At 43.0% G+C, this 27,540-nt stretch overlaps 1 protein-coding gene and 1 long non-coding RNA gene across 5 annotated transcripts in view; one reads left to right on the forward strand and one right to left on the reverse strand.

Moving 5' to 3' along the window:
• RAB30 (RAB30, member RAS oncogene family) overlaps positions 1-17,383 on the reverse strand; it is a 41,502-nt gene extending 24,119 nt beyond the window's left edge. The window contains exons 1-3 of one of the 4 annotated variants that reach the window (XM_027656806.1): positions 16,894-17,383; positions 14,141-14,286; positions 13,643-13,679 (exon numbers count right to left, since the gene is read on the reverse strand). The gene's annotated coding sequence lies outside the window, so the exon portion shown is untranslated. Of the gene's footprint in view, positions 1-6,191; positions 6,325-13,642; positions 13,680-14,140; positions 14,287-16,893 lie in introns of those variants that run through there. The other 3 variants (XM_027656873.1, XM_027657038.1, XM_027656949.1) reach the window with 3 other exon arrangements.
• A 766-nt stretch (positions 17,384-18,149) lies between these two features.
• Positions 18,150-25,097, forward strand: LOC113953703. Its single transcript, XR_003529990.1, has 2 exons — positions 18,150-19,947; positions 20,241-25,097. It is a non-coding gene; the product is annotated as an uncharacterized LOC113953703 (long non-coding RNA).
• Positions 25,098-27,540: the final 2,443 nt, after the last annotated feature.

A 27,540-nucleotide genomic window follows, 5' to 3' on the forward strand; every position in this document is an offset into this window, starting at 1 on the left:
ACGTGGTACTTGAGATTTTGTTCTTTCCTACCTAATAGTCATCAGCATTGCCCTGAAGTGGCACTGCAAGCCCAGATCCACCCATCCTGCAAAGGTCTGTGCAAGGAACTTGTGCAGAAGCATTATCTTAACTCTTAACTTTAAAAGCAGATTTATAAAAAGTCACTTGTTTTCTCTCTGAAAACACAGGGTTTGCAATGACTTGCACAGTGCTATTGCAGTCAGCTAACTCAAGCAAGAACACGTGAATTCCAGCTTTGAACCACCTTTTCAAACTCCTCTGTTCTCCAACATATTTAGCTTCTTTCCAGTGGAAAACTTCACTCTTAATGTGCACTGCTGCTCTCTTGTAGCATAAGCACCTCAGTGTCTCTGCAACAGTCACATGCAGAACAACTTAAACTGAGACAACTTGAACAACTGGATACATGGACAATCAAAAGCAAAAGAGAAGTTGCTGTGGTGGTAAAGAATGCAGGTAGGGTAACAAGGCTTGTAAAACTGCCTTCATCTGGACTGAGGTATTTGCTTAGCTGGCAGTACTATGAATTTCTAGAGGTGATGGTGAAAGGAAACAAATAATAGATGTAAAGATCTAGGTTTAAAAGGAAAAAAAAAAAAGATGGTTTAAAGAAACTGTGAGGCAATTTCAGGTTAAGATTATAAAAGGAAGAAATAAAATTTATAGACTGAAAAGGCAGGGAAAACAGGAAGAACAGAAGGATATGGCATGAATCTGGGATAAGGATGTCTGGGCAGATGCTGCTGGAGCACGAAGGCATGAGTCCAGCCAGCCACACTCTGGAGAGGAGCATCCCTGTGCAGCACAGCAAAAAAACCAATCCCTAACCCTGGACTGACACCTACAGCTACCTACAGAGATAAACTCAAAAGCTGTGGGGTTGTCTCTGCCAAAAGTTAGAAAATCCTTCATTTTTAAATTTGCAAAGGAGATGCATATCCTGGCAAGACTATGCGTTGGATCTGGGAATCTGAATTCAGACCCTGAGCACAAATCAGGTTTCAGTGCAAATCTCAGTGCCAGCCTGAACAACAGTCATTACAGCCCCAGCTAACACATCCATCTGTAACAGAACATGCATTTCTAAGTCACAAATAGACTTTTCGTTCACTGTCAAAAGCATAAAAGAACCCAAGGCAATCAGGGAAACATTAGGTATTAAAGGTCAAGTATCCTATTTGTGGTGAAATGCAAGGGGACAGGTTTTAAGTATTGTTTTGGCATAGAAATGTAGGTTGGCTTGTGGCACAGAAAAGTGCTCCACGCCCAAAAAAGCCTTTGGAGTGAAGAACTTCACCTCCAGTGGAGAAACAAAAGTTTTCACTGTGGGCTCACTAAACTGATGCTTTGGTTCATGGCTCTATTGCTGCTGCTCTGCAGTAGCCTCACATACTGCCCGGGGTTACAGTCGGCACCTCCAAGTGCTCACTTAAATTGATATGAGTTCTTTTCTTGGCAACTAATAACCTCTCTTCCCCCCTCCCACAAGACTGAGCAAGCACCAAGCGAGTCTTCCCAGGTACAATAGTTGCAGATGAGGGTCACATGGAAAGCACCACAATTGCATTTTTTTGTACATTTATTACACTTAAGCAGTCAGTGAAGACAGCACGTGCTCTTTGAAGCAGGTCTGTGTCCTCTCATCTCTGCCCCAAAGCCAGCAAAATAAGGTCTGAGCATGGTCACAAACATTGTCCCCTTCACCCTCAACACAAGTGCACACTTGGACAGATCCAGAACCTGGTTGTGATAAGCATGTAGGAATCAGGAAGCCATGATTAAAAACGTAATATAAAATGAAATTAAATTAGTCCATCATGCCTTTACAACAACCAACACTTCAAATGTAAAACTAACTCAAACATCAGCTGGTTATCTAAAAGCACCAGAGGTTACAGACTCTATGTGTGGTACCTCTGCTTTGCACACTTCTTAGACTGCTCTTCTCCCTTTTGTTATTTGCTACTTGTTGGTACCTCAGTGTGCACAATACAAGTTTTCTTTATACCAGGTTGTACAGAAGGTTGTATGGACTCCAACAATATAAACGAGTTGTGCTTTGACAGAATATATTACAATTTTTTTTGGTCTATCACACTGAAAGCAGCCTGTGGCATTTTTTAAAGAGTGGAGTTACAACTCAAAGGCTTCACTCAACATATAACTTCACTCAATATATAACTATTGCACACTTTCCACCACATGTATGCCCACATGTACATCCTTTAAATTTTAAAGGGAGAGCAAGCTGTGCATAAACAGTATGTACATTTTCCCCCTTTCTTCTTTATTAAGAGTAACTTCAAGTCTATACCATGATAACACTTAAATTCAAGGCAGGCTGATGGCCACACAGTACTCTATGCTAAGAAAAATCACTTACTAAGCATTATTGTCCATCTCTGAGCACTCTATACACACAAGCAAGTCAGGGAAAAGTAACAGACAAGTGACTTGCCCAAGGATAGAAATTCGGGAGTAGCCCCCATGGAAACCAGACCTAAGCCTTAAACTCTCTTTGTTGGACTATTTCATCTCTTCAACCTCTTTTCCACTGATATCCCAAACTCTGTTTTGCTTTTCTTTACTATCATTGATGATTATCTTGTCATTCTGCAGTCTCAATATCCACTTTCCTCTGCTCTGGTATCATACTATATACATTTTTGCCTTTGTCTGCCAAGAAAGTGCTGAGATTATCTCAGTTGGTTAGAGCATGGTGCTAATAACATCAAGGTTGTGGGTTTGATCCCCATGCAGGCCTTTCACTTAAAGAGCTGGGCTCAATGATCCTTGTGGGTCCCTTCTGACTCAGAATATTCTGTTATTCTGACTTAACTACATCAAAGGTGTAATAGGGCTGGTACTTTTCTCTGGGAACTATTTTTGGGCTATATTCAGGAAATTTCCCCTTTTAATAAATAAGTTTTGTATAAAAGCTAGAGCTACCAAACCAGAATATAATCTTTTCTTCTAGCTTCTCTTCCCACTCACTCCTAGGTGCTGGAGGAGAAGTCACCCATGATGACACAACCATTTCCCCATGCAGACAGGCCGCATCCACTGCTCTGCAACTGCCCAAATTCTCCCTTATCCATTAATGCCTTAGTGCCAGCTCCGCTCCCAGACTCCAATAGAAATGCTTTCTACCCTAATTTCACATTCTGCATTTAACATGCAGCAACTGAACTGGTTGATGCAGATATCAGGTAGCTGATACTCGTCTAAGAAGATTTCAGATTTCTAGCTTAAAACAGACATCATCCACCTCCTCTTAAACCCTCTCCTCCCTTAGCTCACAGAACCGCCCTTCCCTTCCCAACCAAAGCTTGGCCAGCTGACACCTTTGCTGTTCATGTAGGTCATTCATGCAAAGAACTGGTTTAATCTCAGTTGGCGAAAGAATTATTTCCTGACGAAGTACAGCAGTGAAGCTTTCTAAAAAAGTCCAGCATCCTCTCACATCTCAGTTATTGCAGTTGTCCCCCTCTAGCCTCAACAGACCTCAACTTGGATCATTGGCATTCGCATTCAAAAAAAAAAAAAAAAAAAAAAAAAAAACTGTTAAAGCACAATTCTCCCAATTTTCCCCTTTTGTATCTTCAAGGTTTCCCACTTTTTCTCTTTCTATGGTTCCCCAACTCCTTGTCATTCCTTTTCACATTCATCTTACAGACTAGGCTACATCCCACTAATCATCCTTAATGCAAAAGCAAGCCTGTCAACCATGCTCTTCCTCACACCTGGTCAGATCTCCCTACAAACACCCACTAAGCCTTCACCCACTCAAAAGTTTCCCTGCCTGTTAGTGACCGTAACCTGTTGTCACTCACCAGAAAGTGCTGAGCTCTACTAGGTAGAAACTCTTTTGCCATTGCACAGTTATTCAGGATACGAGGATGGGCTACGGAATGCTGCAGCAAGACACAGTGACACAAGGCAGAACGAATCTTGCTTGAATGGTTGTTCTTAATTTAAAGCAGCAGGTCTCTTCTCCTGAGGCTTATCCTACTGTCCTAAACGGAAATGTTAGGCTGTTATGCCCATGCCACTCATCTTCCTCCAGGTCTGATCTACAGAGAATGGCAATTCCTCCTGGATCCATCAGACTGAGAGCTGATGGTGAGATGAAAGCACGTGGCTCAGGTTTCTTGTAAACAGTAGAAGAGTAGGGAATTATGAAGAAGGATTATAAGTGTGACACAGAACGTATTTTTAATATTTACAGGGATTTCTGTGACTGTTTGGAGGGAGCCCTTCCCGTGCAAAAGCAGAAGTGTGATGGAGTCTTTTTTACTTTCCCAGGAACAGCCAAAATAGCCACTCAGAGCAAGAGGACAAACGACCTCAATCACACACTAAGACACACTGGGACCCACTTCAAGGTTAGGCTAAAATCACAGATGTTCCTTTCTAAAACTAGAAGTTTGAGAGTGAAATGTCAGAGCTTTGCACAAATCCCTCAAATGCCAAACAAGCTTGACAAAATAACCAGTACATCAGTCTTTCAGCTCCTGAGAACAGCCCACACTCCCAGCAACATACAGCTCTTGCACATGAGAAATCCAGTGAGTTTCAGCGTACAGCTTTTTTCAATGTATCTCTATGTATCACAACACATATTAAGACTCAATTAACACATCCCGCCTTTAAAAAGGGCACAAAAGTTACAAGTCCTTCCTTCCTTCCTTTCTAGGAGGAGACAGATGCTGATTACAGGAAGCAGTTATCTGTAACAATTCTCTTCCTAAATCATACCGATTGCCTTGCCCATTTGAAAGGTTGCATTTGCTACATCAGAAGAAAAAAAAGACCTTTATTATTAGCAACGTCTGAACCACTAACAGTCAAAATTGTTTACTTACTGGACACATTTTTTCTGCATAGCACTGCTTGAATCCCTGTAACACCTTCCCAGACAGTGTCATTAACATGCAAATGAAAAGTTCATACTTCTCCTTGAGATTGCACACAATTGTAGTCATAAGTAAAGGTAATGAAAGGCTCAAAATAAGACAGGTTGGTTACACATGTCACAGTAATGCTTGCAAATCAGTCTCTCCTCTAATTACCACAGTATTTCCAGGAGGAATCGATTACAACAATATGGATGAGTGGGATCCTAAACCTGAAAAATGTACTGAATTAAACATTAATGCACTCATTGACTGTTATCAATATACATATTTAATGGACGGCATGGCCTAGCAAAATACAGAGCTGACAGGGTTCTAAATATCTAGAAAGACCAGAATCACGGACACAGAGGCTTTAAAATACTCCCAGCAACAGAACATACCAAAAATATAAATTCATCCACCAGGCTATAATTACACTTTGCATTTTGTTTTTATTGTAAGATTAGTGTGAGCACACAGCCAGGCAGGAAGCCAAGCCACAAACTGTGCCCTATTGACTGCTGAGGTCTCCATTAGGTGCTACAAACAGAAATACTCATTTGCCCAGACCAAGCCTAAAGATGATGCAGTGAAACCTCTTCTCCATGTCAGGCAAGTGTTGGATGAGCATTGCCAAACAAGCATCTGAATTCAACAAGCTCCCTGCCCCTTAAAACATTATACACACTTTAACCCTGTTTTCTTAGGAAAGCAAGCTTTTGCAACCATCTAGCCTGACCAACAGGCTCAAAAATTACCAAAGGAAACAGTGTTTCAGCAAAATTACAAAGACAACAAAATTTCTACAATTCTTTTGATCACCAGGCAGCTGCGATGAGCCCAAAATCAGAATCCACACTGTCACTGACCTCTGAGTGGGCTGACCTCTGCCCTTGACATTTTTTGTTTGGTTGCAACTGGTTGGTTCTTCAGGACAGTGTTGCCCATCAACCAAGAGCACACTTAGCAGCCATGCATTTCTTATCCAGATATTCCTATCATAGCTTCCAATTGTAATTATGTATTTTACATTATCCAGTTTCTGAACCTCTCTGTCTATTGCTTCTGAGCCCTTGAAGATTCAGCACTCAGCAATCAGAGTTGAAAGTGCTCAAAACCTTTCCAAAACAGATGCTCCTGCATGGGACACAAAAACTGATGATTCTCTTTATTACTAAGTGATCTGACACCCTGACACCTGTGTCTAGCCTATTAAAGCACTAACTGCTCTGGCAGATTACACTGTACCCAGTGGCACTGATTTGTCTTACCTACCTTTGAGGGATTCACCAAAATGTCCAAGTTAGTCTTATACAAGGTCTGGCTTCCCTAGCAAACATCTGAGAAAAACATCTCTGAGCACTTCTGAATCTGCCATCTCCCTCCAGTGATGGTGTCTGGGACCTAAAATAACAACAATGTTATTTAGACAATGCAACTTAGGTGCCTATGATTCAGGGCAGAAGCCAAGGCTCCACCATTAGGTGAACAAACCCAACCAAACAGAACAAATTCTAAGCCAACATCTTTGCAAAGCTATTTACACTTTCTGAGAGAATTTAGGGTTAATGGGACTTCAGCTTCAGAGTAAGTTATCTGGGGTATGCCTTCCAGTCTTTTTGACGTACAGGGCAAACTCCAAGCAACTGTGCCTCTCGCCTCCGTTAGAGGAAGACATTACACAGCCAGCTATACCAGCCTGAGGAACCACTGAAATCACACTGTTGCATCCCAGTATTTGAATTAAGACATCCAGAAACAAACAAGTTCTGCAAGAAAAAACACCCTGTTGCTAGCACAGCTCTTTCTGCTTGACTGGAATTGAACCAATATCACAACACCGTGAGACTACAACAAAAATGCCATGTTTCACAAGAGAGTCACTTGATCTATAAGAATCAATCACATCAATGGTTAAAAAAAAAAAAATTAAAAAAAATCACAATTCAGGTAGTGTCTGTTTGTTTTCTTATTTCCCTCCCTGTGTCACCTCCATCACTTGCAAAACTACTTTTCTTCCTTGCTATCCTCTCACGTACAGCTGCCAGCTGCACTGCAATATCCATCACACAGCAACTCCCTGATAGCTTGTGGCTGCTAAGGCAGTATTTACACTATGGCTTGCATTACAGTTTATAAAATTCTTTGGAGCCCTTCCAAAGGAAGAGCCTCATGTAAATCGAAGTTATTAGTGTCATCTACAAGCTAAGTCCAGTTAAGAATTTGCTAGCATTCACTGTGGAGACTGCAGATCTTTGAAATATCAATCAATGTGCAGCAGAGGGGCTGAGTAATAAACTTCATTAGCATTGCTGGTAACACTTCTCTTCAGGAGCATACAATAAATCACTGATGAATATTCAAGGCATCCCTCTGAGGTTATCTCCATTTTACAGACGGAGGCAACCAAGAAACAAAGTTTAGAAAGGGCTTGCCTGTAAACACAAAACAGACGCAGAATTCAGTTGTCTTGCCTTCAAAATACAAAATATCTAATTCTAGATGAAACTCCAAATTATATAGATGGATTTGCAGTGAAATTAAGGAGACTGTCATTCCCAAAAATCACTAATGGCTATTCCCACCCAAGTTACAGCACTGGTTACTCACATTACAGTAACACCTACAGACTGCAGAGAACTGCAGATTCTCACTGGAGAAAGTAGGGACTAGCAGAAGTTCTATCTCAAAGACTTTATCAAGGATAATGAAATCCAATCTATACATAAAATACAGGAACAGTTATAAAGAGAGTGATGACTCAAAAACTGCATCAGAGGAAGTGGACTAACCCTCCAGAATATCAAACAAACATCAATAAATTCATTAGCTAAGCATCACCCAGCATTGCCCAGGAGATATTTTTAAAACCTTCCTCTGTATCTTCAAGAACTGATGTCATCAAGCAAAATGAGAAATACTGTGAAAGATGTGCTAACAATATGGAAAGAGTTTTTATGTAGTTTCACACATTTTCCAGCAAGAAGTTTGACATTTAAGCAGGATGACCTGGTTACTAGTGGCTACTTTACAAATTGGTGCAACATGTTCACACTGCAATGACTGACAGCTGCAGTAAAACAATAATTCACACTAGGGTCTTCCTTCCTGTGGCAACAGCTTTTGTAAAACTGCAGATTTTAATGGGATACTTGATTTAGTATTTATTTCAGAATCAGCTTCCTTTATTCTAACAGAATTAGCCTCAGCCCACAATGAATGTTTTCTTTGGTTATTTCATTGTGCAAATCAATACTCAATTTATTTTGAATTTCTTCAGTTGTGAATTTTTAACTACAGGGGATTTGTTTTAAAGATGCCTTTATTTATTATTATTAAATACCAGCTAACCACCCACATTGAATCAGCCTAGGGACACTATCCCAAAAAGTTAACCTAGCAAAAAGATTAATTTTAAGACTGACTTATCCAAGCAGTTTTCCAATCCAGAGGCACAACAGGTTAGCGACAACCCTGATATAAGTGAGATGGACCTTGACAAAAGTCTGAACATTCACAATGACCAGTGTGAAGTTACTAATGATGGAAGCACACATCTCTGGCCATGCATCAGCTTGAGAAGGAGCTTTAAAAATTACCCATATTACATTTGCATCTGCAGTAGAAAGCTTAGGAATGGTCCATAATAACCATGTATAATGGCACAGGACAAAGAAATCTCAAGTATCTCCAGCACAGCGATGTCCAACATGACCCAGCAGACATTTCTCACAGGCCATCCTTTTGAAGACCATTATGTCAGTGCTTCCTAGTGACACATAGAGACCAGTGACCTGCACAGTCATCTGCGAGTGCACAAAGACATAGGTTTCCAGCAGAACTGTGGAAACAGAAGTGCTACTTGAAAGAAAGATTTCCTAGTAGAGGGAAATACTCTACATTAGCAAAAATCATTTACAAACATAATAGAAATACTGAGAAGTACCTCAGGATAACAATATGGATATATTTAAGTTTGTTTTCCAATTCGGGGGGGAGGGGGAAGCAAAATCCTGCAGAATTTGGGGTTAGTGACTGCTAAAAGACACTGTTTGTTTCTTTGTTTGAACATACACTATATCCCTATATGAGATATTCAGAGCATACCAACAGCAGGTCACAACACAAGAGGAGACTTCATTCCTACAGATCCCACAAAACAGTTTCCAGCAGTGTCACACACTCATGCCTCCCTCTCCTAAATAGATCGAGCAGGAATCTGTCAACATGGAGTTAAGAGCTCAACTTTAGATTTCCCATTTGCCTGCTGAAAGTAAAGAGTTAACAGAAACCTGCATTTATTTGGGATCTTTTATGTGCACACAAACACATCAATCCAAGCAAAATGCTACTACCACATTTTAGAAATGTGAATACTGCTGAGTTGAAGAAAATGGGCACAGTTCCCTTTTTAGAAGGAACAAATTGTTCAGAACAAGGATAAATGCAATAGAGAAATCAGGCACCAACTCTGTTTCTGCAGTTTCAAGCTTCTGGTACATGGATACAGTTTTTACACAATTTTTTTTTTTTTAATAGAGTCAACGTTGTTCAAGGATCCCCCCACAACTATCTAATGTTCTCAAGAGCAAATATCTACTGTGAGGATTTTTATATTTTCAAATATGTGAGAAATTAGAGAGTGCTACAGTCTTCTATCTTCTGGTGGCTACAGACAGGAGAACACCTCTTGCTCAAAAGGCGGGAGTAATTGCAATGCTGCAGACACTCGCTGCACTTGACTGTATTTTAGATTGAAAACATGGAATTAGCTGCAAACTATGTTAAAACATTTCCTTTAGAGTGAAAGCACTTTCTGTAATTATGCCACAGAAAGCGGGATTACAGAGAAGAGCAGAGCCCAAACCTATCATCACACAGGCTGAACTTACCTCTACATCTGCAGTCAACCACATGCAGAACCTGATCCTGAAACCAGCCATTTCAAGGTCCTCAGCAGCCAAGAGACATATAGAAATCCAAAATATGCCCTTACCCTTTTGTGAGAGCTAGAGATTTCTTCAATCTTTGCTGGGGTTTAATTAAACTCATTACTGCAGGTTTATCTGAGTTAATACCTTTTCTCCACAGGACACACTGCACCATGAACTTTGAGGGAGATGCAAGAATAAAAAGGCTAACGTTACTTCTCTTAATCTTCTTCCCCATATGAAAAAATGAACTGACAGCCCCACAGCAATTTCAGGCTACCTGATTCTCACATCTAAAGATTACTTGTCTCAGGATGGAATAATCTGATGTCTCCAGAGGACGAGCAGGGAGACCAAATAAGCCAGAAAAGCTTTTTCAAGCCTACATTTACTTTTCAGGTAGTTGTGTAAATAGCTATAAAGAAAGAACAATTAAAAAAATGATTCTTTTTTCAAGTGGCAGTTGTCCCCTCTCTCAGTTAATCAAGTTCAGTAGCCATTATAATAAAGCTTGAATCTCCAGTGTTGGAGAAGATAGAACTTCTTCCACCATCAGAAAGCAACAGGACCACAGAGCATGAACACCCTTTACGGGATTTCTTGAGGTCAATAATTCAGGTTATACGAGGTTGTGTTACCATGTTTTTAATTAAGGGTGTTATTTTAGGTAAATATTCCCATGCTGCAACCACGACTGTCATGAAAACACCACGTTAGCCCCTGGAAGCTTAAGAGATGGCACCATGAAGAACTTCTCACTAATTAGACATGAATCTGGCTTCCTTTAGAACCTTGTTAGATAAAAAGCCTTGACTGATCTATCCTCCGTTTCTCTGAGTTCAGGCAATGAAATTTAAATCACAGAGAAGTGCTAATGATAATTTTTCAAGTCAGTTTTTCATTACTGAAAGTACTCTTTGCAACATAGCAAACTCCAAATCTCTTTTCTAATCCTGGCAATCCCTTTCAGTTGTTCTTTGATTGGCCGTAAATCTGAACGCATATCTCAACTCATGATCTACATTCTGAACGTGGATCTGGGATTTTTCTGGAGGATAGATTTTTCTAGATCTCCCGTCACTTTTGTATTTATGGATGAATGGGTATTTATAGCAAAAGAATGACCACTGAAAAGACAGGAGGGTTCGACAAGTTCCTGTGCCTTAAGTTTCATCTGTCCCAGGGAAGAGCGAGCATAGGTGGGGTGATCTACTAACCAGATACACATTATTCTACTCAGCATCTTTAATAACCTGTTTCCTATTGGCATCCTATCTTCTTCAGCTAAGTCTCCCTTTATACTCATTTCTCAGATTCATTTGTAGTCCGGGGCTATTCAAGCTCTTAAAGGTTACTGCTGAACATCACTAGACAGAAGAAGAGCAGAGGAGGAAGGGGAGGTGCGGTGGTTGCACTGGAGCAAGGAGAGGCTTAGGCAGATGGGAAACAAGAAGGGAGAAAGTGGGTGGGAATAAGGACATCAGCAGTTCCCCTTGAGCTGGTGCTATCTCAGTTGCAACATCCCACCGAGTAGTGAAACATTCCATACAACCCCATACATCTTTGTCAGGGCTGGAAGATATGCCCTGTGAGGAGCAGCTCAGGTTTTGGATTTGTCTGGTTAGAAGAAAAGGGGTGAACTCATTGCTCCTTGCAGCTTCCTGAGGAGTGGAAGTGGAGAGGGAGGTGCTGATCTCTTTATCCTGGGATTCAGTGATAGGACATGTGGGAATGGTTCAAAGCTGCACCAAAGGAGACTCAGACTGAACAGAAGGAAGCATTTCTTTACCAAGAGAGTGGTAAAACACTGCAGCAGACTTCTTAGAGAGGCAGGTAATAGCCCAAGCCTGTAAATACTCAAGACATAACTGGACAAGATCTTTTTAGGTTCCTTTCAACTAAAAATATCCTAACTACTTGATTACTCTGGAGAGGGATCCCATCCTTCCACAGCCAGGTAAGGGGGTGATCCCCCCTGCCAAAGCAATGAAAGCTCCTATTTTTGGATGTGAGGGGTTCTGTCCAAAATACTCCAGAAAGCACATGCAAATGATTGCTACTGTGGGATGCGAGACTCTCATACACAGATTAATTTTCTGCACTGTTTCCAACAAATTGGCATCAAGGCTCAGCACCAGCCTACAGGATGGTAGTTCCTTGACAATTCTCTTTTGCAAACAACAGCCTGGATTTATATGAAGAAATACTCCCACTTTGAATGCACACACGCTGTCCTTTGAGTAACTGGTTTTTTGCTTAATCAAAAAAAGCAGATTTTCAGTACCTTCATTGCAGAGGAGAAGCAGAACAGTGCAGCAGTGGGTTGGGCTGCCAGGGCCCTGCATGAAGTCCCTCCCTCCATGGACAGCATCTTTAGCAGGACAGAGTAACCCAAGCATTGTTTGACTTCTGTACACTTTGGCATCTCTAACACCTTTTTTGTTTTTTCCCCTTTAAATTCAGCCTGCAGGATACACGCTTTTGAGAAACCGTGTGCAAGCTCATCTTTTTTCATGCCAGTATAGCTTTTCCTCCACTTCCTCTTCTCTCTTTGCTTTTCTCATTACTCTTTTCAAGGTCTAAAGGAAAACACTATTCAGATACTTAAAGGTTACAGTTAGCTTGTAGTTCAGCAGAACCTAAAAGAAAGCATTTCTGCTAAAAGGAAAGAATATAAACAAGATATCCTGTGATGTTTAAAAGGACAGAAGCAGATTTCCGTTAGACTTTACTGAAGATTTTCTCCTCTGTTTGTACAAGTATTCTCTAATTATCTCAGGAAACTAATAGCTAGGTTAGTTTAAATAGGTTTAAATTTTGCCTTAAGTATATTAGGGAAGAGTGTACACCTCTGCAGTGTAGCAAGAGGCAGTTAGTTACTCCAGGCGAGGCGAGATGACAAATAGCAATTGAGTCTCAAGCTGTTCACAACCTAAATATCTATCCTCAGCTCAAAGCAACAAAGCTCCCTAATTATTTTTATCTATGCAAGGTGAAATCAAATGACATTATAACACAAATCTCACTAATACCTTATGCAGGGACAATGTTTAATAGCACAGATTAGTTATGAAACTACTGTAATAGCAACAGACTTCAATGTGGTCTTGACTCTGTTTAAATCCTGACAATGACTTTAAGGGACAAGTTTATCCTTGTTCTGCCCTAATTATTTCAACATATTAGCACCTGAGGAATATTTGACTCACTTCACCCTGCCCCCCCCCTTTAAATTCACAGTTTATGCACAGACCAACCAGAATTACATGACAAACATGACAGATCACTTCTTTCCTACTCTAAGAGAGCCATTAAAACTAAAATGAGAATTTAGTTAGTTATTGACAGAATCACTCTGGAGGGGAGAGGGAAGCTAAATGGCTTGCTGCAAAATGAAATTGCGGAAACTAGAGAGTCAATCAAAACACTGCCTTAGGTCATCTCATCTGTCCTCCAGCCAAAGCAGGGCTGTTACTGAGCATCTCTGCCCCAAGATCTCTCCAACTGAGCTGATGTTTTTGGTGTCAGAAACCTATTCATAATACAGGTGATGATTTTACTGTCTCCTAAATCTTCTGTTACAAAGTTTGACAAACATCCATACAAGCATCAATATCTAAACAGCTTTGTCACTGCAAGGTATGCCCATCCTGTGCTACTTTCCACACTCCTGTCATGCCAGCCACATAGTTGCAATGAATCTCTTGAATTTTCACACTGCCTGGGTGGTTATTTGACAATATGCATGAACTAGCTCCTAGCACATTCCCCACTCCTCTTTCTGTACTCACCAAGAACAAGGCTTGCACTCAAACTGCTGATCCTGTCCTAAAAAAAAGATAATATGCTTTAAAATTAGAAAAGGAATTGATCTAGTTCCCAGGTACTATAATCTCTTTGTTGACTACATTTTATGTAACCATAAGAAAATGCCAACAAATCTATCACTCCCACAAAAAATCAGCTGAAGATACACCCATCTGGGACACACCACAAAACTTAGAGCAAGCACCTCAATTTGCCAGTTGATGGATGCCAGCTTGGCCATCCCACTGAGGACAAAACAAGAGCAGCTCCAGAGCTGAAACCAAGAGCTTTCTACAGCTTCAACCAGAGAGCCACAACACTGCAGCTCAAGCAGTGAGCAATACCTACCACCTGTAGCTGGGGCTTGGAAGACAGGAAGCACACAGCATAGATATGCCAACAGAGGAAAGCTCTGTCACAGTAAAGTGACAAACAGAGGTCGTTTGCTTGCAGACACCCTTCTCCCACTGCCCCATTCTCACCTTCCCTCCCCATGCCTGTTTGGGACTGTTCAGTTCCTCGCCGAAGAGCCACCTTCAGCCATCCACCTCTTGCTTCAGGAACTTCAGCTGCCTTGCCAGATCCCAACTCCAGGCTACAGAAATCACTGTCCTCTCATAGCTCACCTCTGGAGCAAAGAAGAAAATTAAGCTTAAAAGTCAGCAAGTCTGGCCCAGCTCTGGCTCTTCCCAGTTCCCCTCATCTCATCAGTCTTTGGGTCCCTCTGTACATGAGGTTGGGTGACACCCAACATCCCAGGGCAGCTTAAATCTCTTTCTGCAACAGTTTTGGGCAATTTAATGCAGTGCATGGCAAATATGTGATGCCGATAAAACCAATTTGCAAAGATGCAACTTCTGGCTTTACTAAGAAGTCAGCCATTGGCATCATACTCAGTTTCATTAAGAACAGGACTAAAATATAAGAAAAATCTACAGAGTATGACCATGAGACCACCTTGCCCTGAATCTCCCTTCAGAAACTGGACACTAGTAAAAGACTGGAGGAAATATTTAGTGCTGTCTTTCTGGGATATTTTCTTCAATTTCAGTAACTGGCATCTTGAGGATTTCTTGAATCACAGTAAACACGTTCATTGCATTTAGGTCTTTGCAGGACAAGAAAAGGGCCCCTTAGCTCATCTCTACTTTTTCACAGCAATCATTTATCTACGGAGTGATTTTCAGCTTTTGGTCTCTTTTTATGTGCTATATTTCAGTTGCTGCAAGGCGAAGTTTCACCTGAATAATAGTGTAGATTTCTGAGGTACATTTTTAATCCACCTCATGTTATAGTATAATAGAACTTTAAAATGCCAGCACGCATTGTCACAAATCTTTCTAAATCCAACAAATGTAATAATTTTTGAAAAAAAAAACCACCCCAAATGAGCATAAATAGCAATACATATTTGTAAAGATACATACATATAGAAAGATGAAAACAGAATATAAGACTGTATTACTTAAATACAAAATTCCTGGCCATGGGTTCCTTGCTTGTTCTCATCAATTTCTGTATCAGTATTTCCCAGAACAATTCCCAGTCTACACTTTTAAATTATTGCTTCATATCCAGTGCCTTCTATCCCAGGCTAACAAAATCACTGCTATAAAACTGCTCCTTTTACAGCCAAGATGGGGAACCCTCTATTAGATTATCCGTTCCCTCCCTTGTAAAATAAAGAGGAAAACACCATTCCAGGAAATAAAAATGTTTTAAAAAGACCAACCAAAGGCAACGCCTGCATGCGCTGTTGTTCTTTCCCTCTGAGTCAATAATAAAGAGGAAGGAAAGAAAAAACACAGTTAAATGCAAGGAGGAAATGTGGATGCAGCATGTTTATCTCACTTAAGGAGGGAAAACTGGGAAAACTGTAAAATGCCATCCATTGCATACGGACACCCCAACACTGCCTCAGTGTTTACAAACACTTCAAGCAAATCAAACAGGGAGTTTCATTGTCCCCACTGCGCTCATGTCACCCTCTCCCCAGCACTGCGATTCCAGGGAGAGCCCTGCCAGAGGACACACAGTGCCAGTTACACAAGAGAAGCGCAGAAGCAAATATGCAGTGGGGGGCGGGGGGGGAAATTAAAAATATCAGCTCAGCTGCACACTCTCTTCCTACTCTCAGAACTGCCTCCAAGTGGGCTTTGGGGTGGATTAACTTTAAAGGGCACTGAGAAACGCTGACAGATTTGAGGTCAGCAGGACCCCTCTGTGTGCATACATTTCCCTGCCACCACTGCAAAATGGGATATCTGGGGTCCACCAGCAACTGCAGGAGTAATGTAGTAAGAAAAGGGGATAAAACCTTCTGATGTTACGTATTAACAAAAAAATATCCAGTATATTACTCTAATATCTTAGCAATGTTCAAGTAAAGATCTGAACTGCACCTCAGAAACAAAAAAGGGAAAAAACCAAAAAGGTACAGTAAAACAAAGCTCTGCTGGACCACAGACTTTTTACAAAGTTTAAAATACAGGCATTTCTTGTATATACGATAAAAGTGAAAAAGGTCAGAGTAGTAGTTTGGAAGTTGAAATATACCATGAGGCTGTCCAATCGACAGTTTTTAAGACACAAACTCATTATGTGACTTGGAAAAGAAAGCTGGACCAATTGCAAACAGCCAGGATTGAGAGCCAGTTGGATTCAAATCTCCCCCATTTCCCTGAAAGAGGGGAAGCATAGAGGTGTCAAAACACTAAAGCCACACGACAGCAGGGCCCCCAAAACCATCCTAAAATGCACCCCGTACTTATTTTATCCCCAGGAGCCCCGGGTTTCTCATACTTAGCAGGGCTTAGCGATAGCAATTCAAAATCCATCTTATTTTCCGCTGTTATCCAGTGCAGGAGACAAATAAGACAGGGCTCCCCGACGGTGCCCCCGGATCGGGACCGCGCAGCTTCGGGGTGCCCGGAGCATTCAGGAGTTGCGGGAGTTTCCCGGGGGCTGCCACCGGGCCCGAAAGGCGGCGAGGGGCACTCATCTCCCATGGATGACCCTATTTAGGGGGCTAGTGGTCTTTCCCCTTCCTTCTCCCCCGTTCCTCCTTTACCAGCAGAGCCAGGGACAGACAGCGCAGCCCCGCTCGGCAGCGCTGCTCCCCGCTGGGGAACACACAGTGCGAGGAAGCGCATAGGGAGACAGGGGCCTGGCGGGGAGGGGGCAAAAGGAGAAGGAAAAACACACACAAAAAAGAGAAGAGGAGCGCAGAACTAACCTGGTTTGGGATTTTTCCTCCCTATCCACAAACATGAAACGAGGTGGGAGCCAGGAGCCGGTCACCGGCGACGGGAGAAGCGGCAGCCCGGGGCCGCCCCGCGGCGGGGATAGCGGGGCTGGGCGCGCTGCAGTCCCCGCACTCCCGTGGTAGGTGCTGACCCCGGGGATGGGCGCACGGCAGCCTGCTCCCTCTGGGATAGGTGCTAGCCACCCACCCGGCGCAGGACAGCTCTCCGGGATGGGCGCAGCGGGCTTAGGCGCAAGGCAGTCCCCCTCGGGAATGGGTGCTCACTCCCCGAGCAGCGCAGCCCCTCGGGATGGTGCCGAGCCACCCTCGGGCCAGGATCCCCGGGATAGGAGCAGCGGGGCTCGGCTCAAATCAGCCCTCTCCGGGGATAAGGGCAGGGCCGCCCACGGTGCTGTGCAGGGCAGCCCCCCCCGGGCGGTGCAAGAGCAGGGCAGCGCGCCCCGGGCAGTGCAGGAGTAAGAGCAGGGCGGCTCCGGTCGGGAATGTAGCGGGAGCAGATCCTCCCCGCCGTGTCCAGCGGAGGCGGCACCAGCAGAGCACAATGAGCGGCGGCGCGCGGCGCGCCCCCGCGGCCCCGCTGGGCAATGACATCACCCCAGAGCCCGCCGGGGCGGGGCCACCGGCCGCCATGCCGCCTAGCCATTGGCTGGCGCCCTCGGGGCGCGGGGGCTTCTGGGGCCTGTAGTTTATATGGAGGATCCATAGCACGGTTGCATACAGGGCGAGGACTCGATTTCCCGACAGGCCCCGCGCCGCGCGGCCGCGGTGGGGAGCGGGAGGGGTGGGGAAGGAGGATGTGGCGGCCGCCATGTTGGTGGCGTGGGACGCTTTTGGCTCGGGAGGAGCGGCCGGGGAGCCGGGTTAAGATGTCGGAAAAGGGCGGAGGGTGGGAGCTAGGTCTTGGTTTGAGGGGTAAGCAAGAGTTTGTGTGCGAGGGGGTGAGGAAGAAGGGGAGGCTGAGGTTGAGGCTGAGGAGTGGCTGGAGGGGCGCGGTGGTGGGCCCTGAAGGACATGGCTGGGTGTCTCTCCGTGCCCGCCGGTTCTGGGTAGGGCAGCGCCTCTCTCCATGGCGGGAGAGGGGCGGGGTTAGGGGGTCTGTCCCGGGACTCGGCGAGGCCCGTACGCCCCGGTGGCGGGCCCTGTGCCGGGCGGGCTGCGGTGGGTGTGCGGCGGGAGCGGGGGGGGGTCGCGGTGAGGCTCTGCGGGTCACGGCCGGGGGCGGTGCTGGGCGGGCAGGGGGAGGTTGCTCTGTGTGGCGCAGGAGCCGGGGCGGCTCCGGTGGTTCTCGGGGCTGTGCCTCTTGAGCTGTCCGGGGAGAGGGGTCCGTGCGGGGCTGTAGCAGCCGCGGCACTTGGCTGTGGGATCAAGTACGGGCTGGGGATTAAAGAGTAGCGCTGGCCTTGGTGGGAGAGGCCGTCAAAAGGGAGCAGGCTGGCTCATGCCCTTGTCGCATACCAGGTGACAGGCTACGTTGGCTGTTTTGAGGCTTTTTTTCAGGGTTGTAGCTTCTGTCTGATAATTGCACTAGTGGTGTTTGGTTGTCATAGACATAGGGCTTAGCGTGACCAGCAGGAGGAGCTTTATTTCCTCCTAGAGGCAGCTGCTCTCCGTATGTCTGGAAAAGGGTAGGATTAGATTAGATATAAGGAAGACATTTTATTTCAAGGATGGTGATGCATAGAAACAGGCTGCCTGGAGAAGTTGTGGCTGCCTCATCCCAAAGCCAGGCTGGATGGGCTCTGAGCAACCTGTTCTAGTGGAAGGTGTTGCTGCCCACGGCAGGGGGGTTGCAACTAGGTGGTCTTTAAGGTCCCTTCCAATCCAAACCTATGACTCTGTGTCCATAGAGTCATATATCAGCATTGAAAAAGCTGAGAGAATGGTTGAGATGATGTAAAGCATCTCAGCAGTTCACCGAACTTGCTTGCCCATTATCTTAGGTGTGCTTGCTGTCTGGTGTTGGTGTGGCTTAGCCAGATGACTGGGTGCTGTCTTAGTTTCAGCATACCTCTGGCTGGCATCTAGGAGGTAGGCTAGAATTTTGACCATCAGGTTTTAGACTTTATTGTACTGAATGTCGTCCCTGCTTTTGCTAGGCTTTTGTGTTGGGGATTGGGAAATGATCTGCTCACCAAAAGAGAGAGTAATCAAAGCTCCCTTAGGCTTAAGGGGACTGAAGTTCCCTGAAACAATGTATAGAAGACTTTTAATGTAAACTCAAAGGGAGGATGCTCAAGGTATTGCATGGCTTGTGAAATAATACCCTTTCGAGCTACAAGTGATTCTTGTGAAATAAAGCACTTTATTATCTCAAGAAGGTACTCAACTGAAAGGAGTTGTGAAGAGTTTTACAGGCTTGCTTGATGTGTTAGCTAAAGTCCAGTAGTGGTACAGCTCAGGACAAATGGGGCTGTGGGGTTTATTTCGTACTTTGGCTCCTCTTGGAGGTAAGTAGGATGTATTTGCTCAGGATATTGTCTCACAATAACTACATAGATAGTGTGTTTGCCCCAGGAGACACTCGAGGGGGGGAGGGAGGATGTCATGAGATGTTCTGTGATGCATTTGCTTCACCTGAACATTGCAGCCTTTCAAAATCTGCTGGTATTACAGCAATGTATGCCATTCTTCTGTGGCTTTATATGCAGCTCTCTTCAGCTAAAGAATCAGAACCAGTTGCTTGCCATCCTGTAAAAAGTCTAGTGTCGTGTAAGTGCTTCTCCTCATGTCCAGGTTGTCCCATTTTGCCATATTCATGAGTAAAGAAAAAGAGAGGGTGGAATACTCTCTTGCTGCTGTACTTTTCATTAATAGTTCCATACATCTGAAAAATTCTGGATTACAAGTACAGCCCTTTTTATTTCTTTTGTACTTCTTTTTCTTCTCTTTGCAGATACCTTTAGATTAGGTGAACTGTGGGTGAAATAAAGGGACAGTGGCATGATGACTTCACAGTTACAACAGTGTTCCACAGTAGACTTTAGCCCTATGTTTTATCTGTGCAGCTGATTCCTGGTACTGATGGTAAGTATTGCAGTGGAATTCTAGGGTAGACTCGATTGTCTTTTCTATAACTGGCAGCAGAAGTGTATGTGAAATCTGCATCCAGGATGATCTGCTGGTCTAATGACAGTATGTTTTGTTACTTAAACTGGTTTAGAAACAATTGGTTTTACCTGCAGTGGTTTCCCTCTCTCCCTCCCCATCCCGCTGGAGTCAGTGCTGCTGCTCTGAGAAGGTTGCAGTGCACCTCGCTTTGCAGATAGTTTTTCTTCATTGTTTTTACCATTGTTTATACCTTATTTCTTTGTCTGTAGAAGCCCTGATGTCTCAGCAGAGAGTTGCTATAGCATATCAAAATGTAGGAAAAAGGAAATGACTTCAGAAACTACCCAAGTGAATGCCTGATACAAGAGACAAGTAAAACAGTTTTCTCTGTGTGTGTAGTTCACTTCAATCAGTTTGGGGGTGTCTGATACTTGTCAGTGTATGGATTTTACTCATCGATGACAACTTGTTAGAACTGTTAATGACAAAACCTGTTTTCTGTGTGTCAAACTCGGATAGTATGTCCACCTGAAAGCGCTAATGCACAAGTCTCTCCTGACTGAACAGATCTTAGTTGCAAGATCCACAAGAAGCTTACGGTCCTATTGCAGAAATAAGCATTTTCTTGGCGTTTCATATGATAATATGCAAGGTGGTGATAGAATTGAAAACCTGCCTTCAGCTTTTCTTAATCACAAAGGTATGCTCTACTTTAATGCTGTTAGTGGAAACTTACTCTGGTGTGTGTGTGGTCCTCAGCCTATGAAGCTGATGTGTTTGTCTGTACTTGAACTACTATGCTGACACTGCAAAAACTATGGATTATCTTTGCTACTGAAGTGATTTCTGTCACTGTGGACTCAGGTAAGCAACCACCCAGTTTCCTGAAGACTTGGAGAAAGAGTTGGAAGATCCTGCAGAAGATGTGAGGAAGATAAGGATAATAGGAATGTGTGATGACTTAAAGAAGAAATTGCGTAATCAAGTTTAATTTAAGTTCATATGTAGAAACCTGTCTTTGTGTCTCAGCTTTGATTCTGACAAGTTTCCTCTAAATGAAAACGTCGAGGATTTGGATGCTCTAAATTGAGCAGTCACTGGATACTGTACTAAGCCAGCTCTGCAGTCTGCATGAGATACACAGATTTTGAGATGAAGTGTACAAATAGATTATTACATAATTTTTAAGGTATCCGGTGTTATAATGCCACAGTGTCAGCATCCATGGCAGCACAGCACAGAGAACTGTCAGGGGTTGTCTTGGTTCTTGCAAACTCACTGTCAGGCCTAACATAATTCCTGGTATGCACATTAGCATTAGTGGAATATAGTTTGTAAGGATTATTGATACCTTACAAGAGTACCTCTATGCTACTCTTGGAATGTGAGTCGTGTTTTAAAATCCAATTTTCTTAACTATCCCAGCTGTAAAATTTGGTTGTCTACGGTCCCAACTGCTTATTTCAAAGCCTCTGGTGGAAGGGTGTTAACTCTTTGACATCAGAGTTACTGCTCAGATGATGGAGGATGAAGAAGCTGCAATAAAGTTTGGTTGGTTGGTTGGTTGGTTGCAATTGTCTCCCATGGAGCTGTTTCCCAAAAAGTTATGGAGCTGCAAAGAGAAAGGTGAGAGGGTGAATTTAGCTGGGTAGAATAGGTAAGTATTTCTATATCATGTTACTGTTTCCAAGTATATTAATCATAGCACATGAGAATACATTGTGTTGTCTTGGTTCTTTGACAGGGAAAGCTTGGAAAAACAGGAGAGAGTGGAAGACTTCTGTGCCTTTTTTAAATGTTTTCAATGAAATTGTGGGGAGGAAGCTGTTAAACCAGTATCTGGAAGAGCCTAGTATTCCTGCATAGCAAAAGGAGTCTGTAAAGCTGCTCTGGAAGTAATTCTAGTGACTAATTATGAAGTGTAACTTTTTTGTGTGTGTGTCTTTCAGCACAAGAAGAGTGCTCTAAGAGCAGTCAAGAACCTTTTCAGTTAGCATGAACATGTTCTTCAACCAAAACGTGGCAGCAGTTCAATAGCAGTTACACAACAGGAAAGGGTGTGCAGGCTACTGCAAGTCCCTGGGTTCATAAGATCTGGTATCTGAAAGAACTCACTAGAGAGAAGAATGTGGTTTTTTCCACAACTTCTGTCTTGAGTTGAAAAGAGAGCTAATACTGCAACAGGAAATTGATTTTATTGTAGTTACTGGAGATGGTCATCACAATATGCAGGACTTCAAAGTGTTAGGACACTGAAAAACTGCAGGTAGTTTGAGTACAAGAGACTCCAGGGCTCCAATTGTGGGAAGTTCCCTCTTCAGAAGGCACACTAACATTGGGGAAAACTTGCTAAACATAAGGAGACTCAAAATGTTCTGCAGCTGTCTCTTAGCTACACATGGATATATCTCTTAAGGTGGGATGGTGTGATATGACCTCTGAAGACCATAGGGCTGTAAGCAGACCACATTTCTCTTACGAGCATGTGTGCCACTAACCAGTTCAGAAGCACCCCAAAAGCTTCAGGTTTTGTCACATAATAGTATTTCCTGGAACAATAGCTTTTCTTGGTCCACCTCACTCCTGCAAAGCCAGCTGGCTCATGGCAGCACTGCTGTGAAGATACGCCTTCCACACCCACGAGTTGCTGAAGACTTGCACAGAAAATTACTCAGACAGGCTCCAGAGCTGAGCATAAATCTTTTGGCTCACACTGTTGTAGCTTTAAGATACACGAGTGCTTCCATGTGGAACAAGAAACACTCAGGCTGCGTGTTTAGATGTACTTTGTGTTTGCACTGCCCTCTGCAGCACAAAGCTTGATCAAGCCCTGTATTGCATAAAGCAGGTGGAGGTATCATGCTGAGATTGTGCTTGGGTGGACCTCACTCAGTTGCCACTGATCATGGAAAGATCTGTTTTTGTTGTGTAGGGGTAAACCTGAGTTGGTAACTGATACTGCTCAGCTGATGTGTGTGTCTGTGGCAGGCGAGCAGTCCATGAGCTGACAAATCTTTGACCATGGTACTAGCTCAATACTTCCAAAATAATAAAAAGGGGGGGCGAGGGGCAGCAGAGGATTTTTTTAAGGGTCACATAAGTTCTACTGAAATTAAAAGCTCACTAAAAATAACTTTGTGGAAAGAATACATTTTAGGAAATGATGATGCCTGTGACGAGAGCAATATGAGCCTTTAGTTATGGCAAGCCTCCAATGCTGTTCCTTGTCCCTGTTTTTGTGAGGTGTGGGTGAAAAGTGAACACAGGGAGAGTGAAAGCCATAACCGGAGGTTAAAATTTAATTTTAGCAACCATAGTTTCAAGTCAAATGATGCACCATTATTTATTTTCTTAGGAAATCCTGCAACTAAATTGATAGGCTGGAGTCTCTCATTATGCATGCAAGTGTTCTCAGGTTCTCCAGCTCTTTGGGTGCAGTGGTGCAAAATTTTGTGTTGCTTCCTGTATGATTCAGCTTAAAATACTAGCTTGGGCAGGTGAGTACTTAAACAACAGTATTGCAGTCAGAGCACTCCTTAGTGCACACAAACCATTTCCTTTGGGTAAGTAATGCTGCACTGTGAAAAGCACACAACTTCTGGGACAGCAGCATTTGATAGTGTCTATACCAGAATTCCCTGGGTTTCCTCTTTTCCTTGGTCTCTTCACCCAGACTTTTAGCTTTTCTGTACATTATCACCACCTGACTCTTTTCTACCACCTCATTATTTTTGGTGGGGTTTTTTGCTATTTCTTTTCCAAGTGCCTCTTCCTGAAAAACTGGCTACCACAGTGAGTATCACAGTTTCTGGGCAAGTTTCCGCTCACATGGTTTCACTTGCTCTGTTTTGTTATTTACATACAAAGTCCTAAGGATATAATTTAGTGGACTGCTAGTGAGTAGCTAACGTTCATGTCTTGACTGCAGTCTGCATAGGTCAGGTTTGCACAAGCCTCCTGCTTCATGAATTCACTTCTGTAAGCAGGACTAGTGATAGCTCAGTGTAGTTGAGATGAATCCCAGCGTGAACAGAGAGCTGGAGTAAGATGTGGAACAGTTTTAAGTTTGGGGTTTTTTTCCTTACCAAGACTACCAATATATTTTCCTCTTATGGAAATAATTCTTACATTTGGGGAGTTGTATGTTACCCCTGCACACATAGCCAAATATAATTTTATATTTAATGGCAGAGTAGGTCTGCAAAAGAGAGAATTAGGTATTAAAATGTTCCACGTATAATAGATGAAAAGCTAATCTGAGTTTCCTCCTACTACCAATGAAATTGGCTGCTCTGCCATAAACTCTTGCTATGCTAATATGATTTACTGCTCCACTGTGATAATGGTGAATGTTGCTCTCTGGTGAGGACAATGTGGTGGCAGCTGTTTCAGAGTGATGAGCAGCGGCTTTGCTGAACATGCTCTGCTTTAGCGGATGTCAGCTAAAACAGTAGTTGCACCCCCCAAGAGTTAGATTGTTGCTGTTGTTAACCTTTGTAGAGAAACATGCAAAGTATAGGCAGGTGCAATCCTCGGGTGAATTGGCAAGAGGGTGTTGCACAGCTAAGTGGGTACTGTGTCTCACCACGGAGGAATGGCAGGGATGAGCTTTACTAGTTCATATCACTGAGGTCCATTTGGCCTCTTTCAAATTCCTGCCCACTGAAAGCTCCTCTGACCTCCAGGGTAGATTGTGACTGGAGCAACTGCTGTCCCAGTGCTGCGTCCTGGAAAAAAGGAGGTGGTGAAATGGAGTTTTAGTAGGCCCAGTGAAAATAAATGGATTTTCTTTTCATTATAAATAATACATTTATACAGTAATTTATAAGTATTTTTGTAGTGTAAATACATTTATAAATACATATCTGGAAATATGTGGATATATGATATAAAAGATATATTTAAATACATTTGTATGCATTATTGTATAATAATTCATAATTTAACACTTCATAAAATATAAATGAGTCAGTTGGGAGAATCATGGAAAAGTAGAGTAGTTTTGTCTTGCTGACAGACTCCTGGGATAGAGAAGCTGTTCCCTCTTGAGCACAAATCAAACGTGAATGTCTGGTCCCCAACAAATACAGTTTGTGTTAATTATTTTATTAAAATGTCCAATCACATCTGTCTTTTAAGCTCTCATCCTTGAGAAGGTTGTTTGGTTGTGGATTAACCTTGTCATGAGTATTGAGGCATGTGACATGCTCGGCTATGGAACCAGGTATGTGTGGGGTCTCTCACAAGTTTCTGTCAACACTTGAGTGTTGTGGCTCTCTGGGATGGATAACATTGCTGCCATTCATTCTGAGTGGTGTTGCAGCTTCATTTGCACGGGTTTGATGGTATCTCGGGTATCCCAGCCCTTTGCTACAGGCAGTTCTCCATTATCTGAAGGTAAGTTTAGGTACAAATCACATCAGCCAAGATGCTGGGTTTGGAAGATACTAGGTTTGGAAGATGCCTGCTTCATTCTGTGGTATGAGTACCACTCTTGGGTACTGTTGATGTACCAATCTTATTCCTCCCAAAGGAAATGTGCTCCCTGAGCTTTCCCTCTGCTATGGTAGTGCTTTATGTGTGCAGTCTCCAGGTAACGTTCACCTCTGTGCAATGCAAAGGGATGGCTACTCCAGTCTTACCTGAATTTACTACTCTGCAGTCAGTCACATAGCAGGAAAAGCATCCACCATTGACAAATGGCATTTGGTTTTTGTCATCATTTTGTTTCTATCTAGGTGTGTGCCAACATGCAGGTTTTCCATGCTTCCATTTTTTTTTCTTTTTCTATCTCCTTGTCACCCACACATAGTACATCACACTCAGTATTCAGTGTGTAAGAAGCCCTAGGATAATTATAATTTGTTAACTGTGTGAAGGTGGTAGTTCTGATGGCTGCAGAATTCCAGCTATTGCATCCCATCATTATTAAGAAGAAAAAAGAAAGCTTGGAGGAAAGAGCCTTGCTTTCCTTCCTGAATCTTTGGGCGGTGTGGGGAGGGAGAGGGGACAGATTAATAACACTTTAAAAGTAGACAAAAAGTGCTTTTCCTGTGCTGAGTTTCATATTTTTAACCTTTGCATTTTAAAATTTCAAAGTAGCACTTTCCGTTTGCTAAACTGATGACACCTGAGGAAAAACAGATCTTTACAGCCAATTGCCTCAAATACTGCAAAGACACAAGTGACATTTTGCACATGCCCTGTAAGTGCAGACCCAGTGTATTGCTGGGAACCAACCTGTCACAGCTAAAATACAATAATGCAAAAAGTCGTCAGCAGGCTGAGCAAACCCAGCCCTTCTTACGTGTTGCTTCTACAGTGTTCTGTCTAAAAACTATTATCCCTTGGAAAACTAGCTGACACACATTAATGAGGAGAATCAAAGTGCCTCTGTAGGGTTCTCCTAATTTTAATACATTCATAATCATAGAAAGATTATATTGGAAGCCATCTGTAGATAAATGTAACTTCCTGAGACAGCTTAAACTACTGAGCCATTTTCATATAGCCCATTTGTGACATTATCAGATATGTTCACATTTCTGAGGCCAAAATAAAAGGTGGCTTTGTGTTAATTATTTAGAAGACACTAAAAATCATAAAAGGAGCCCTGATTTTAGATAAAGTGAGTGCATGCAGGTGGTTACACAAGACAGTATTCAGGCAGGGTTTGTGGTTTCTTAGCTCACCAGTTTTATCTACAGAGCAGCAAAGAGAACGTGGACTGTGTTAGCAATCTTCTCCCCTGTTGCAGACACTTGTAGGCCATGGCTGTAAGCTGGAACCTGGGCTGGATGCAGCTGTGAGAGGACTGAGGGAATGGCAGAACCTATAACACTAATGGGCACAGAGAGGGTGTCCCTTGGCCTTCTATCTCCCCAGCTCCCCACCAGTCGGGTCACACCTCTGAAGTCTTCAGTGTAGCCAAATACTATGTGGTGCTGCAAAATGCACGTCAGAGATGTGGATCTCTGCTGGTTGTGACACTGGAGAGGCAGCTGTAGCTGCTGGCCCACTGTACTGCCAGCAGAGGGTGGTTTTAAGACTGTTTATGTATTGCTTTAATGTTTAAACACTGTATGGGCTGAATATTGAGCATGATGACCTTACTGCTTCCTTTGTTTCTTAATACTTCATCTTTAGTAATTGTAAGAAGAATCTAGAAAAGATTTTTCTAATTTTTTATGTTGTTTTGTTGTTTTTTTTTTCCTCTGACATCATTCTTCCAGGTAAGAATAACCAAAAATAACTAAATTTAGGAAGACAGGTTTGAAATAATGTTGGTGATGATTTAGAACTACTTTAGCCTAGGACCAAAGTACTTGAAATAAATAATTGAATAAGTTGTTGGTATTCTAGCATTTATTAGGGATTGAAACATAAGCGACTAACAGTGAATGGAAGTCATCTCACTGAACTTCAGACACCCAGCAGGTGCCTGGTCTCAGTGTGGGCTTTCCTTGCACTCTGCAGAGAGGACTGCACACATATCAAGGTTGATTTCAACACCTCATATGCTAATTCAAGAGTCTTAAGTTTACAGAACACAAGCTAGCAGAAGCCTGA

Source organism: Corapipo altera, unplaced genomic scaffold, assembly GCF_003945725.1.
Source record: "Corapipo altera isolate COAL_440 unplaced genomic scaffold, ASM394572v1 0, whole genome shotgun sequence".
Taxonomy (NCBI): domain Eukaryota; kingdom Metazoa; phylum Chordata; class Aves; order Passeriformes; family Pipridae; genus Corapipo; species Corapipo altera.